The following is a 13,080-nucleotide window of genomic DNA, read 5'->3' as shown; positions in this document are numbered from 1 at the left end:
CTTGGCTTGGTGTAAGCACTGCTCTGCAACAATTAAAACATCAGCATGTTATCAACACTCTTCTCATCCTAAATCCCAAACAGGGCACCCTACCAGCTACTAGGAGGAAAATTAACTCTGTCCTAGCCAAAACCAGGACAGGCCTGTCCTCTTGGGAGGAGTATAGGAGTGTTGTCAGGGCCTGCAGGGACGCGATGAGGAAGGCTAAAGCCCACCTGGAGATGAAGCTGGCAAAGAAGATAAAGGATAATAAGAAGGGTTTTTTTAAGTATGTAAACAATAAAAGGAAGACTAGGGATAATGCGGGTCCCCTGCTGAACGAGACGGGTGTCCTGGTAATGAGGGATGCTGAGAAGGCAGAGATATTGAATGCCTTCTTTGCTTCAGTCTTTGCTTCAAAGACTACCCCCCCAGGACTCCTGGACCCTGGAGGGAGGAGAAAGAGTCTGGGAAATGGAGAACTCCCCTCTGGTTGAGGAGGGGGTGGTTCGGGAGCATCTGACTGGGATCAACGCACACAAATCCATGGGCCCTGATGGGATGCATGCACGTGTGATGAGGGAGCTGGCAGAGGTTATCGCCGAACGGCTCTCTTTCATCTTTGAAGCTCTTGGAGAACAGGAGAGGTGCCTGAAGACCGGAGGATAGCCAATGTCACTCCGGTCTTCAAAAAGGGCAAGAAGGAGGATCTGGGAAACTACAGGCCAGTCAGTCTCACCTCTGTCCCTGGAAAGGTGTTGGAACAGCTTGTTCTGGATGCCATCTCCAAGCAATTGGAAGAGAAGAAGGTTATGAGGAGTAGTCAGCATGGATTCACCAAGGGGAAGTCGTGCTCGACCAACCTCGTTGCCTTCTATGATGGCATCACCAGCTGGGTTGATGGAGGGAGAGCAGTGGATGTCATCTACCTTGACTTTAGCAAGGCTTGTGATACTGTCTCCCACGACATCCTGCTAGCAAAGCTGATGTACTTCTTACGGGTTATTTGGTAGAGCAGGCGTACAATTAGACTGTGATTTGCAATGTGCATTCTCCTAAACCCCACGACACCTAGGAAAGTTTGGGTTTCTTTTTTGTTAGTTGGTGGAAAGATTATTATCTTTCTAACATCACCAGGGCAGCTGACCTAAACCAACCAAAGGGATATTCCATACCATATGATGTCACACTCAGCAATAAAAGGTGGAAAAAGGAAGAAGAGGGGAGGGGTTGGCTCTCGTTGCGAAAACATCTGTCCTCCCGAACACCGGCTATGTGCATTGAGGCCCTGCTTCAAGGACGTGGTCAAGCATCGCTCATTTGTGGGAAGCAGAAAGTATTTTTTTCCTCTGCACTTCCACACAGCCTTTCCTTTGTTTTTTCCGTTTTCCCTTTTTTCCCCTTTCCCCTTTTTGCCTTTAGTTAAATTGTTCAATTAATAATAATCTTTCCTTAATAATTATTTTTCCCTTTAATTAAATTATCCTTATCTCAAGCCATGAGTTGTCCTTTCCTTTACTTTTTCCCCTCCTCTTCTGAGGAGGGGGAATGAGAGAGCGGTTGTGGTAGAGTTCAGCTGCCTAACAAGGTAAAACCACCACAAGGATCTGAAAGAAAGAAACCCAAACTTTCCTAGGTGTCGTGGGGTTTTGGAGAATGCACATTGCAAATCACAGTCTAATTGTACGCCTGCTCTACGAAATAACCCGTAAGAAGTTGTGGATGTCCCATCCCTGGAAGCATTCAAGGCCAGGTTGGATGGGGCTTTGAGCAACCTGGTCTAGTGGTAGGTGACCCTACCCATGGCAAGGGATTGGAACTAGATGATCTTTAAGGTCCCTTACAACCCAAACCATTCTATGATTCTATATCACCAGGCATTCGTTAGGCCTATTTTAATCTGTCTTCCTTTTTATACCTTTAGCATCAACATTTGTTGCTACAGATACTTCAAAATTTTATACATTTTTAAGTTTAATGGTAGAAAAGAAATTGACTTAAAATTGATAGACACCAACTGCCACAACAGGTATGATATGCTACCAGTTGTTATTAATCCCACAAACCACAGGAATGTCAGAAAAACATGCTGTAGACAAGAGGTTTACAAAGGTATCTCTGGGGGCGGAAAATAAATCTGCTAAATATGGCTAACTTCCTACTCCTTAACTGGGAAGCCTTTGTCTGCTTTGTGCCTTGCCTTCACATCAGCTTTTTTCCCTGTCCACAGTCACAAAATTAAATCCTTTAATTCTCATCAAACATCCAGCACAGAAAGGAGCTAAAAAATGGCACGATACTCCAAACTGCCCCAGTGATTTGGCCAAGACTTTATTTTGTAGGCAATCCTGAAGTATAGTCAATAGCTGAGCTTGCAATACTTTTAGCCTGTGGTGTATAGTGTCTAATGATAGCAGCCTAACAATCACAAGCCCTGGTTATCATGGGGGATTTCAACTACCCTGACATTTGCTGGAAGGCCTACTCAGCCATCCATCTGCAGTCCAGGAGGTTCCTTCAGTGCACTGATGAAAACTTCCTGATGCAAATGGTGAATGTGCCAACTAGGAGAGGAGCGCTGCTGGATCTTGTCCTCACTAACAAGGAGGGGCTGGTTGAAGTGGTGAAGGTTGAGGGCAGCCTTGGTTGCAGCGACCATGAGATGGTGGAGTTTAGGATCTCATGTGGCAGGAACAGAATACCGAGTAGAATCGCAACCCTGGACTTCAGTAGGGCTGACTTTGGCCTTTTCAAGCAATTGCTAAGGGAAATCCCATGGAACAGGGTAGTTGAAGGTAAAGGGGCCCAAGACAGTCGGTTAGCGTTCAAGGATTGCTTCTTCCGAGCTCAAGATCAGAGCATCCCAACAGGTAGGAAGTCAGGAAAGAGAACCAGGAGACCTGCATGGTTAAACAGGGAACTGCTGGGCAAACTCTAGTGGAAGAGGAGAGTCTACAGATCATGGAAGGGGGGGCTGGCCACTTGGGAGGAAAGTAAGACTGTTGTCAGAGGATGCAGGGAGGCAGCTAGGAAAGCTAAGGCCTCCTTAGAATTAAACCTTGCGAGAGGGGTCAAGGAAAAAAAAAAAGGCTTCTTCAAATACATTGCAGATAAAACTAACACTAGAGGCAATGTAGGCCCACTGATGAATGAGGTGGGTGCCCTGGTGACAGAAGATAAAGAGAAGGCGGAGTTACTGAATGCCTTCTTTGCCTCTGTCTGTAATGCCGGAGGCTGTCCTGAGGAGCCCCATACCCCTGAGGCCCCAGAGGAAGTCGGGATAAAGGAGTTTGCCTTGGTTGATGAGGACTGAGTTAAGGATCGATTAAGTAAGCTGGACATCCATAAATCAATGGGTCCTGATGGGATGCACCGCGGGTGCTGAGGGAAGAAGTCACTGCTAGGCTGCTCTCCATCATCTTTGGTAAGTCGTGGGCATCGGGAGTAGTGCCTGAGGACTGGAGGAAAGCAAATGTCACTCCAGTCTTCAAAAAGGGCAAGAAGGAGGACCCGAGTAACTATAGACCGGTCAGCCTCACCTCCATCCCTGGAAAGGTGATGGAACAACTTATCCTTGACATTGTCTCCAGACATATCAAGGATAAAAGTGTCATTGGGGGTAGTCAACATGGCTTCACCAAGGGGAAGTCGTGCTTGACCAACCTGATAGCCTTTTATGAAGACATAACCAGGTGGATAGATGATGGTAAAACAGTGGACGTGATCTGTCTTGATTTCAGTAAAGCCTTTGACACCATCTCCCACAGCATCCTCACAGCTAAATTGAGGAAGTGTGGTCTGGATGATCAGGTAGTGAGGTGGACTGCGAACTGGCTGAAGGGAAGAAGCCAGAGACTTGTGGTCGATGGGATGGACTCAAGTTGGAGGCCTGTATCTAGTGGAGTCCCTCAAGGGTCAGTACTGGGACCAGTACTGTTAAATATATTCATCAGTGACTTGGATGAGGGAATGGAGTGCGCTGTCAGCAAGTTTGATGATGACACTAAACTGGGAGGAGTGGCTGACACACCGTGTGAGAAACACTCTGTAGCCAATAACTTAGGCTCAGGCGAGGATCTCAGTGAAGAAGTAATTTATTCGCGATTGCAATGGCGGGCGTCCCACAAGCAGGAGTGCACCTACTAGTCACACAGTACGGTTTATATACTTTATTTCTCGATGACCAGGACCCTCCCCTGTTTCCCCATTGACTGGGTAATCCAGGTTCACAACCTATCCGATGCTTCACAGACAATACATGGCCTTCAGTTGCTGGCCTGTTAAATTTCAAATTTCTTTTGACATTTTTACTGTTTGAAGTGGTAATGTTTCTTCACTTATCTGACTTGACTTGACACCGTGATCTTCACCTAATTGTTCTAAGTAGTCTGGTTGTCTGCATTTTACAAGGTCGCCTGCTAAGCTTTCTTATCACTGCAAGCATATCTCAATACCACATTCCTTACCTTTAAACAATGTAACTCTGCAAAAACAACATTTTTATTCCCACAACTGGAAGGCTGTGCTGCCATCCAGCGAGACCTCAACAGCCTGGAGAGTTGGGCGGGGAGAAATTTAATGAAATGTAACAAGGGCAAGTGTAGAGTCCTGCATCTGGGCAAGAACAACCCCAGGCACCACTATAAGTTGGGGACTGCCCTGTTGGAGAGCAGCATAGGGGAAAGGGGCCTGGGGGTCCTGGTGGACAGCAGGATGACCATGAGCCAGCCAGCCAAGAAGGCCAATGGCATCCTGGGGTGTATTAGAAGGGGTGTGGTTAGTAGGTCGAGAGAGGTTCTCCTCCACCTCTACTCTGCCCTGGTGAGACCGCATCTGGAATATTGCGTCCAGTTCTGGGCCCCTCGGTTCAAGAAGGACAGGGAACTGCCTGAGACAGTCCAGCGCAGAGACACGAGGATGATTAAGGGAGTGGAGCATCTCCCTTATGAGGAAAGGCTGAGGGAGCTGGGTCTCTTTAGCTTGGAGAAGAGGAGACTGAGGGGTGACCTTATTAATGTTTATAAATATGTAAAGGGTGAGTGTCAGGAGGACGGAACCAGGCTCTTCTCAGTGACATCTCAAGATAAGACAAGGGGCAATGGGTGCAAGCTGGAACATAGGAGGTTCTGCTTAAATGTGAGACGAAGCTTTTTTACGGTGAGGGTGACAGAACACTGGAACAGGCTGCCCGGGGGGTTGTGGAATCTCCTTCTCTGCAGACACTGAAAACCCAGCTGGACACGTTCCTGTGTGACCTGATCTAGGTGAATACGGAATATCCCTTTGGTTGGTTTAGGTCAGCTGCCCTGGTGATGTTCCTTTCTCACTTTTTGCCCACCCCCAGCCTGCTGACTCCGGGAGGGTTAGAGGGAGTCCTTATGCTGTGCCAGCACTGCTCAGCAGCAGACACAACACTGGTGTGATACCACTGCAGTTCTAGCTACAAGTGCAGAGCACAGCACTGTATGGGCTGCTGCAGGGCAAGTTAACATCCCAGCTAGACCCAGTACAGTCCTTTGACTTTATTTTCTTTCATGGCAAAACCAGCCTTCAGAATGATTTGGACTATTTTCTTCCCTTTCTCAAACACTTCCTCTGCTGTGTCACCCCACACAATGATGTCATCGATGTACTGCAGGTGTTCAGGAGCTTCCCCCTGCTCCAGCGCAGACTGGGTCAGTCCATGGCAAATGGTAGGGCTGTGTTTCCACCCCTGGGGCAGCCGATTCCAAGTATATTGGACACTCTTCCAAGTAAAAGCAAACTGTGGCCTGCACTGTGCTGCTAGAGGGATGGAGAAAAATGCATTAGCGATATCAATTGTGGCATACCACTTGGCTGCCTTTGATTCCAGTTCGTACTGGAGTTCTAGCATGTCCGGCACTGCAGCACTCAGCGGTGGCGTGACTTTGTTCAGGCCACGATAGTCCACTGTTAGTCTCCACTCACCATGAGACTTTCGCACTGGCCATATGGGACTATTAAAAGGTGAATGAGTCTTGCTGATCACTCCTTGGCTCTCCAGTCGATGAACCAACTCATGGATGGGAATCAGGGAGTCTCGGTTGGTGCGATATTGCCGCCGGTGCACAGCTGTGGTAGCAATTAGCACCTGCTGTTCTTCAACCCTCAGCAGCCCCACAACAGAAGGGTCCTCTGAGAGACCGGGCAAGGTAGACAACTGTTTAATGACCCCTGTCTCTAAGGCAGCTATGCCGAAAGCCCACCGGAACCCTTTTGGATCCTTGAAATATTCTCTTCTGAGACAGTCTATGCCAAGGATGCACGGAGCATCTGGGCCAGTCACAATACGGTGCTTTTGCCACTCGTTCCCGGTTAGACTCACTTCAGCCTCCAATACAGTTAACTGCTGGGATCCCCCCGTCACCCCATAAATACAGATGGGCTCTGGCCCTTTATAGCTTGATGGCATTACAGTACACTGTGCACCGGTGTCTACTAAAGCCTTATACTTCTGTGCATCTGATGTGCGAGGCCATTGAATCCACAACAGTCCAATAAACCCGATTGTCCCTTTCCTCCTCCTGGCTGGAGGCAGGGCCCCTCTAGTCCTTATCAGAATCTTCATTCCTGTGTCTGGAGGACTGCCCGCTGGAAATAGGAGCAGCAAGTTTCTCAGAGAACCCCCCTTTTGTGACTGTTTTTCCTTATAACTCACGTACCCACGCCTCTAGGGGCGAGGTAGATTTTCCATCCCATTTTCTCATGTCCTCTCCATGGTCATGTAGGTAAAACCACAGGGTGGCATGGGGTGTGTACCCACTATATTGAGTTCCTTGCTCAGAAGGATGCTTACCCCTGATAGCTGAGACACTGGTTTGTAAAAGTGGGGAGGAAGATAAATTCTAAGTTGGTGGACCTCTTCAGAAAGTTTCTCCAAAGTATTCTCTTTTAGTAGGTGGAACTCTTGAGAAAGTTTTTCCACAGCCGAGATGCAGGCCTGTAGTGAAGAGGAGAGACTTTCTTCAGACCGCCGGAGTTGTTTAGCCAATTCATCCACCGTGGGTTCCTCATTGTCTTTCCAGGTCATTACCGCCAATGAGTTGGCATATGATGATGGTGCACTCCGTACAAACTTCTGCCACATGGGTGGTGTACATTTGACTTCATCTGGATCTTTGGATAGCTGCTCACTGTCTAGGTCCTCATAAATCACCTCTCATACACCTAATTCCCTCAGGTACTGGATTCCCTTCTCCATGGTGGTCCACTTGCCCGGTAGACATACAAGATCTTCCTTGAAGGGATACCTTTCCTTCACACCTGCCAGGAGATGCCTCCAGAGGACTTGTGGTCCGTTTCCGTTTCCCAGCACCCTTTGCCTATAAGTGTCTATAAGGTTGTTTCGGAAATGGGTCCCATTGTCTGACTCAGTTCATTCTGGGGTGCCATGTCGCCATAGGACTTGCTTTTCGAGGCCCCGGATAGCGTTCTGGGCGGTGGCATGGGGCACAGGATATGTTTCCAGCCATCTGGTTGTTGCTTCCACCTTTGTAAGTACGTGGCACTTGCCGTTGTGGGTTTGAGGGAGTGTGAGTGTGAGTGAGGGAGTGTGCCCACTTGCCAAGGCAATCGGCTCTGGGGCAGATGTGTTCTGCAGCGGAGCGGGGGATCGAGACAGGCAAGGCTTTTTTTTCGGCATCGAGGCCACTGGAAGCAGCCGAGAGAGCCGCCAGGACCCGGCAGCCCTCACGAGGGAGGCTGAGAGGCATAGGCGGAGCCAGCAGCGCCCCCGCCCCGGCCGTTCAAAGGCAGCCCCTAGGGAGCGCGAGCGACCAGGACCACGGCAAACAGGGAGGGCAAACAGGGCGTGGCGCATCAGAAGGGCGGGGCACGGCAGTTTGCGTGGCAGTTCATGCAGGCAGGGCAAGCAGGGAGGGCCCCTCGCTGCTCTTTTGCAGCGGTCTTTCCCTTCGGTACTTGTAGCCTGCCTACGAGGAACCTGGCCATGGTATCCACCAGGCAGAAAACCATGGCCTCCGCATCTGTTGCGGCCTCTCCAGCCACAGTCACCGATGTGGCTACTCAGACGGAGGGCTCGGGGAAACATGCAGCCGTCCAGGTCTTGGGCTGCAGGGTGTGCCCGAGTCTTCTGTCGGTATCTGACAGCAGCAGCAAGGGGTATGCCTGTGGGAGGTGTGCCCAGGTTGAAGAGCTGCTCAGCCAGGTAGCGGAGCTTCGGGAGGAGGTGAGCAGGCTCAGGAGCATCAGGGAGTCAGAGAGGGAAATTGACTGGTGGAGGTGTACTCTACCCTCTCTGAGACAGACTCACGAGCCTTCCATAGCACAAATGTCTCCTGCTACGCAGAAGACAAAAGTTCCCTCATCCCGCCAGGCAGTAAGAGGAGACCTAGGCCAAGGGGGGGAATGGAGGCAGGTTCCTGTTTGGGGTGGTAGGCGAGCCCTGTCCCTGCCCACCTCACCTTCCCATCTACCCTTATATAACAGGTATGAGGCTCTAGAACACGACAGTCAGAACAACGAAGTAGACGAAAGCCCGTCCCAGTTGGAGAGGATGCCTAAGGCAAGGCAACCTACCCCCCGCATTGCTACATCAACTGTCAAAAAAGAAAGAAGGGTTATTGTCATGGGGGACTCCCTTTTGAAAGGGACAGAGGGCCCGATATGCCGACCGGACCCAACCCACAGGGAAGTCTGTTGCTTCCCTGGGACTCAGGTGAGAGACTTCGCTAAGAAAGTCAAGCACCTGGTAAGGCCCACCGACTACTACCCGCTACTGGTCTTTCAGGCTGGTAATGACGAGGTAGCAACGAGAAGTCCGAGAGCGATCAAAAGGGACTTTAGGGCTTTGGGGCGACTACTTAAAGGATCAGGGGCACAGGTTGTGTTTGCCTCTGTCCTTCTGATAGGGGGGATCGATGCTGACAAGCAGACTCATCACATTAACACGTGGCTTCGGGACTGGTGCAACCGGCGGAATTTTGGGTTTTTCGATCACAGGAAGGTCTACGCGACACCGGGCCTGCTGGCACCAGATGGGATGCGCCTCTCTCAGAGAGAGGTAAGGATTTTTGCTCAGGAGTTGGCAGGGCTGATAGATAGGGCTTTAAACTGGAGTCGAAGGGGGAAGGGGATAAAACCAGGCACACCGGTGATGAGCTAAGGGATGGTGTGCTAGAATCAGAGGGACTGTGTCCTAGTGAGGCCCTTCGGTCAGGTACACAAGGTGCTGCGTGTAGGGAGGCGCATTTGAAGTGCTTCTACACAAATGCACGCAGTATGAGGAATAAAATGGATGAGCTAGAAGTCTTGGCCCAGTCCCACAGCTACGACATCATTGGCATAAGCGAAACCTGGTGGGATGAGTCCTGTGGCTGGTGTGTTGCAATAGATGGTTACAGGCTCTTCAAGAGGGACAGGCAGGGTAGGCGAGGTGGCCGGGGTGGCAATGTATGTGAAGCATGGGCTGGACTGTGTGGAACTTCAAGTTGGCGATGGCAAAGTTGAGAGCCTCTGGGTAAGGATTAAGGGACGAACAAATAAAGGGGATGTTGTTGTGGGAGTCTTATTACAGACCACCCGGCCAGGACAACAACGTCGATGAATTATTCTTTGCAGAACTAAGAGATGCCTCGAGATCAACTCCCCTTGTCCTTATGGGGGATTTCAACTTGCCAGACGTCAGCTGGGATCACCACACGGCTGACACGAGCAAGTCCAGGAGGTTCATAAAACACCTAGATGATAACTTCTTGGTGCAGGTGCTAAGAGAGCCAACTAGGAAAGGTGCCCTCCTAGATCTGTTGCTGGAGAACAGAGAGGGTCTTGTGGGGGACGTGGCAGTTGGCGGCCGTCTCAGTCATAGTGACCACGAAGTGGTTGAGTTTAGAATTTATGGTGACAGAAGGAAAACTGTCACCAAAACTTCAGCCAAAACTTCAACTCAGGGGGGTTGTGGAATCTCCTTCTCTGGAGACATTGAAAACCCAGCTGGACGCGTTCCTGTGTGACCTGATCTAGGTGTTCCTGCTCCGGCAGGGGGATTGGACTAGATCTTTCAAGGTCAGCTTCCAATCCCTAACATTCTGTGATATGAAAACAGCATTGTTCGATGTTTCAGTTTCATATTATCAGCTTTACAGCACTGGGTATGAAATGTAAAGGCTCTGGTTTGAAAACTGTAGTATAAACGGGAACTTAGAAAATGCTTTCACATACGATTTCTCCCCTTGAGGTAAGACATGGAGCTTACTACATAGCCTGAAATGAACTACAACCACGTAACACTAGAATAAATACATTGGTTGACAGTTCTATGGCATACCTATATCTGAATATTAGTAAAATTTAATGTGCATTAAATTATGAGGACTAATGTCTATGTGGTAGTATTTCTGCTTCACACTACATTCAACAGCTGTGACTCCACAGCAGTCTGCATCCTGCCAGTTCTGCTGTTTGTGACACTGTTGTTGCTTGCTGGTCACAAATTGACTTCCTGTTAACTTCTAAATGTTGCTACCCAACCAAGTGAATGTTCAAGAAATCCCCAGGAAGATCTACCAGAATAAATTACCAACTCCAAATAAATGGTAATGGGAATATAAGCAATGGGCTTAAAAAAATAGTTTGCAAGGAAAATAAAATTAAAAAATATTTTCTTATCCGTGCCACATTTCAACTTCTAAGCATCACAGAAGGATCTGTTTCAGATCTCTCATATTTCATAAAGGTAAGAGAACCAGGAATAAAAAGACTCATGGAAAAGTGTCTGTGCAATAAATCACATCTCTTCAAAGTACAAAAGCTAGAAACAGTCCACAGGTTTCAATACACACATCATCTGAAAACCCTGAAGAAAGAACCCCAGCCTAGAGTTACTTTTTTTGAATAAATCATTTTAATAACTAGCATTCACTAATCAATATACACATGGGGTGTTTATTTCATTGTCATTAATTTGCCAGGCCGCTCAAGATATCCTGCCCTACTTCTTTATTTCACATCTACATTAAAAATGGTGACCAGAAACTGAGAGAAAAATTAAAAAGTGAGTGGTTTCTTTGAGAGTATGTATGGATTCCATTTCCAGCCAAACCACCACTTAGTCTCTCTTTTTCTTTACTAGCCCAAATCTCTGAGGGAAGCTTAAAAAACTGCCTTTACACAGACTGAAAATATTTGTTTTGTTTGCTCCATTCTACTTCAGTTCTACTCCATTCTACTTTAATTCTACTCCATTCTACTAATTATTATTGTTTACTGATTACTGTGTAAAATAAACAATATCCATATTAGTTTACCTTGAAGGTTGAACAATATATTGCTGGAAGTTCCAAAGTTTTATAGCATCAGATTTTTCTTTGTTCAGTTGTGGTTTGGGATGATTAAGCTATATTAGTAGTACAGGTACCACTGACGTACAAGATAAGAAGTGACAAATTCCCCACTTCCCCTCAACTTTTAGTGGAAAATCCACTCCCTCTCAGCAGCCTCAAGGGTATTTACCCCAGCAGTCACTCCCTTCTTCCGGTCGCATGCTCTGTTGTGATTGGCTGGCAGGACTGTGTGGACTATGACATGTGACCATGAAGTGGTTGAGTTTAGAATTTATGGTGACAGAAGGAAAACTGCCACCAAAACTTCAGCCCTGGATATGGGGAAAGCAGACTTCAGGCTGCTCAGGGAACTAGTCAGCAAGGTCCCCTGGGAAACTGCTTTTGAAGGCATTGGCGTCCATCAGTGCTGGTCAGTCTTTAAGCACTGCCTCCTAAAAGCACAAGATCAGGCGATTCCAAAAAAGTCAAGCAGGCGGGGCAGAAGGCCGGCCTGGATGACCAGGGACCTTCTACTGGAGCTTAGGTGAAAAAAGAAAGTGTACAGCTGCTGGAAGCAGGGTCAGGCAACGTGGAAGGAATACAGGGATGCTGTTCGTGTTTGTAGGGAGAAAATTCGTGTGGCCAAAGCCCAACTAGGGTTGAAGCTGGCCAGGTCTGTGGGAGACAATAAAAAAGTTTTTTTTAGATATGTGAACAGAAAAAGGAGGACCAAAGAAAACATAGGTCCGCTACTAGATGGGGAAGGTCTCCTCACAGACAATGACATAGGCAAAGCAGAGACGTTTAACGCCTTCTTCGCCTCTGTCTTCAGTGCTAATGATGGGCTTCAGGACCCAGGGTACCCTGAGCTGGAGGACCATGATGGTGGGAATGACAAACTCCCAACCGACCCTGAACGTGTGCGGGATTTGCTGCTCCACCTGGATCCATACAAGTCCATGGGTGCAGATGGGATTCATCCCAGGGTGCTTAAAGAGCTGGCTGACGTCATCGCGGGACCTCTCTCAATTATTTTTCAACGATCTTGGGAATCTGGAGAGGTCCCATTGGACTGGAAGCTGGCAAATGTTGTGCCAATTTTCAAGAAGGGCAAGAAAGAAGACCCTAGCAATTACAGGCCTGTCAGTCTCACGTCAGTGCCTGGTAAAATTATGGAGAGGATGATCCTTGAAGCTATTGAAGCGCACCTGGGGGACAATGCAGTCATTGGTCCCAGCCAACATGGGTTCACGAGGGGTAGGTCCTGCCTAACAAATTTGATTTCTTTTTATGATAAGATCACCCATCTAGTCGATCAAGGGAAACCAGCTGATGTGATCTTTTTGGACTTCAGCAAAGCTTTCGACACGGTTTCCCATAGGATCCTACTGGACAAAGTGTCCAGCATACAGCTAAACAAAAACATCATACGATGGGTGAGCAATTGGCTGACGGGCAGGGCTCAAAGGGTTGTGGTAAATGGGGCCACATCAGGCTGGCGGATGGTCACTAGTGGGGTCCCTCAAGGCTCCATTTTAGGGCCAGTCCTCTTCAGTGTTTTTATAAATGATTTGGATGTAGGACTAGAGGGTGTTTTGAGGAAATTTGCCGACGACACCAAACTTGGAGGAGCTGTGGACTTGGATGAGGGTGGAAAGGCCTTGCAGAGAGATCTGGACAGATTGGAGAGCTGGGCGATCACCAACCACATGAAGTTTAACAAAAGCAAGTGCCGGGTCCTGCACCTGGGACAGGGCAACCCTGGCTATACGTACAGACTGGGCGATGAGACGCTGGAGAG

General features: G+C 48.4%; 2 protein-coding genes across 6 annotated transcripts in view; one reads left to right on the top strand and one right to left on the bottom strand.

Moving 5' to 3' along the window:
- Positions 1–13,080, bottom strand: part of LOC125181537 (uncharacterized) — a 266,555-nt gene that overhangs the window by 4,526 nt on the left and 248,949 nt on the right. The gene's annotated exons all lie outside the window — the stretch shown is intronic.
- The window catches only part of LOC136788626 (adenosine 5'-monophosphoramidase HINT1-like), a 76,714-nt gene that overhangs the window by 30,794 nt on the left and 32,840 nt on the right, over positions 1–13,080 (top strand). The window lies entirely within an intron of this gene.

This window comes from Anser cygnoides, chromosome W (genome assembly GCF_040182565.1).
Source record: "Anser cygnoides isolate HZ-2024a breed goose chromosome W, Taihu_goose_T2T_genome, whole genome shotgun sequence".
NCBI lineage: Eukaryota > Metazoa > Chordata > Aves > Anseriformes > Anatidae > Anser > Anser cygnoides.
Note: the sequence above shows the minus strand (reverse complement) of the source record. Positions and strands in the feature narration are given on the sequence as shown.